We start from the raw sequence: 3,154 nt of genomic DNA on the forward strand, positions 1-3,154 counted from the left end.
GATTCTCCTGTTTGCTGTTGTAGGCACTCTTGGCTCCCTGGTGTGGTGGTTGACCTTCTTCACCTCCCTGTTAGCTGGCTGGGGTAACTCCAGTAAATCAGAGTGTAGGCGCTGAAGTCTGTTGATGCTCAGGGACTGGCTATCACATGGAGAGTCCAGAGATTCAGGTCCCCTGAGTATATACTAAACCCCAGCGGCAACCACAGGTCTGGTAAAAGTGATAGGAGAGGCTTGTGAACAAAGATCACACCTGAGTCCAACTCTGTCACACTCAGGACTACAAACTCCAAAGTAGGGCCAACTGACATGGCACTGAAGTCCATCTGCCATGACCGTAGAACCTGTGGGTCTTTGTAGCCCTCAGAAGAAGCAATATGGAATATTGCTTCTTTGGAATATATATTTAAATTGATGATACTTTGCTCTCTAATGATTTAAAAGTTAAATTGACATTTTAAATTGATTGTTATTTGATAGAAAATTAATCTTAATTATTATGAAAACTAATCGCTGGAATTATATAAATTGTATCTTTAGACAATGAAATCCATACCTATCTCTTAGTAAGGAGAATGTCTACCATGGTTATAATACATTAAACAATAGGAATACCATTTTTGGGGAAATGAGTTAGTTTAAATTACTGGTTTAAATTAGCTTCTCCCTACACATGAATTTGAATTGTGAGAGTTATTAGTTTTTTAGCTCCCAAATATCATTTTATAAAATAATGTATGCCTTTGGTTTGAAAAATCTTGGTTCTTATTGTTATTCTTATGAGCTTGGTTGAAAGCAGAGTTTTGCTTTCAAAGGATGGGAATACTATCATATATACAATGATATAAGGGCATTGTGAGAAGGGGATGGGCCCTGGATTGAACAAAACTCTCTGATCAACAACAACAATAATAAGAGCAGTCATCATTTAGTGTGTGCTTACTGTACTACTGTCAATTTATGGATAAGGAAATTGCACAGAAGCTATAAGTCATTCAAGGTCACATGGATAATGGATGGAGGAGCTAGGATTTGGACCCAGGTTGTCAGGTTTCAGTGTGCTCTTCAAAGCCTACTGAATGCATCATTTTGAGTTGTTTCACATAGGGGACCAGGAGACTCTGAGCCCAAGCATGTATCTGATCTTTGGGCAGGTAGCATGGTGCCCTTATGGATGAGTTTTCATACACTGAAGTGACAGAATTACAAGCATTTCCATTTATCTGTGCAGATGCTGTGTTACTAGGTGGGCAGCTCTTCAGTGGACAGGACTGCCTACTTCTGGTGAAGGAAAAGGCAGGTCTTCTCAAAAATGCCAGGAGCAGAATCAGTATTTCAGTTTGGAAAGGGCCCTTCAAGGAGTTCTTGTTGCTACAGATCCTTTCCCTGAATGTCTCCCATGACGTTTTGACATTGTATTTGTTCAGGAATTTTTATAACATAAAGTTAGGTAATACAAGATGATTTTAGGATTCAGATGTTTCTTTTGCTGATAATTTTTTCTCTGTCAGCCTTTTTATTGTTGTCTTTTGTTTTTAATTGGGGGTTCCTTACAGGTCCTGGGTCCACCTGAGCAACCAGGACCAAGGGAAGAGGGGAAGCAGACCAGTGGGCACAGCGCAGGCTCATCTCCACAACATTCCATTTATACACAGAACTAAACAGACAAGCACAGAATCACTACTGGGGTTAGAAGTTGGCAGAATGGGAAGGGAGAGGAAGGAACAGATGAGTAGTGGATATCAGTCATTAAAAAGAATACAGGCCCTCCCAAATTGGGGTGCCTGGGGGTGGGGGAGGACTTGGTCTGCTTCAGCTCAAAGGAATCAGAAGGTCAAAAGCAGTTTGGGAGGCCAGAACCACCAGGGGTGGAGGGAGAAATAAGGTCCAGTGGGGGGGGGGCTGTTTGGCAACTGGGGTGAAAGGATTGCCCTTCCCCTGCTGGGATTCCCGCTGCCCTTCTGGTCTGGCAGGAAGGGGACAGCCTGCAAACCCCATGGTCAGGTCTGGGGCTGCAGGATGTTCCAGGCAGGGGGCTGGCAGGGCTTACAAAGGCTTGCCCTCCAGGGAGAACACAGTACTACCCTCCAGCTTCTCTGCCAGGGTACAAAAGTCCTTGACCTCCTTGTAGCAATTTGCTTGTAATTCATGCTTAATTCCTGTCAGTTTCTTCTTGATTGTGTCCTTGGAGCTAGCATAGATCATTTTGCTCCTAAGGGATGCACACTCAGGGTCCCAGAAAATAAACACCAGATCCTCCTTCCTCTCCTTGGTCTCATAGTTCATGTCATAGAGGGTAATAATGGCAGTCCTTGTCCAGCAGCATCGTCACAAATGTGGTGTAGGGGTCATTGACAGTGTGGCCTACATCACCTACCAGGATCTCCTTGCCCTCTTCCAGGATGATGTTCTTTTTGTCCTCACTGAGACAGAAAAGCACAGCCTTCTTGCTCTTCCTACCTCCTCTGGTGTTAATGACCTACACAACTTCATGTTGTTTAACACCTTGATGATGCCATCAGAGACTGCCATACCAGAGGCCATGTTTCTGGAAGTTAAAGGGATGTAGTAAGGAGACCTAGAGAAAAGGAGAGCCACTGCAGCCACTGCCAGAATCCAATTGAAACCTCTTAATCTCATCCTATCAGATTCTTCAATGGTAAAATATAGATAGTAATGACTGAGCCTTTTATGCTGTAAAGGGTTAATGTTGGTAGTGCTTTCCTAGATAATTCACAAATAGAATATTTGCAACTCTGGGTTGGGTAATGACATAGATTTCATTTGTTGGAAACATTGTCAGTTTTCCATCTTTAGCCACTCAACACAGAGTCCCTGAAGCTTTACTGCTGGCTGGGGAAGTGCATGGGCTGGGACAGGTCATGTATTTGATGGTAGATTAGGTAGGAGGTTTTACAGCATTGGATTCTCAGGTCCATCATAAAATGGCTTCTTAGAAGTCCCATGTGCCCTTAGGAAGAATGTTACCTTTGGGAATTACCTTTCTGATCAGGGACTTGGAATCAAGTAAATCCTAGCAGAAAAGAAAAGAAAAGTTATAACCACTTTTCAAGTCTTTATGATGATTAAATATAGTAAAATTATCATTCAATACCTTGGAAAATAGAGTGTTTTTCAAATTGCCCCACTATACCCA

General features: G+C 42.6%; 1 pseudogene; it reads right to left on the reverse strand.

The window, feature by feature from the left end:
- Positions 1-2,043: 2,043 nt before the first annotated feature.
- On the reverse strand, positions 2,044-2,541 carry LOC101445898 (cofilin-1 pseudogene; annotated as a pseudogene).
- Positions 2,542-3,154: the final 613 nt, after the last annotated feature.

Source organism: Dasypus novemcinctus, chromosome 14 (genome assembly GCF_030445035.2).
Source record: "Dasypus novemcinctus isolate mDasNov1 chromosome 14, mDasNov1.1.hap2, whole genome shotgun sequence".
NCBI lineage: Eukaryota > Metazoa > Chordata > Mammalia > Cingulata > Dasypodidae > Dasypus > Dasypus novemcinctus.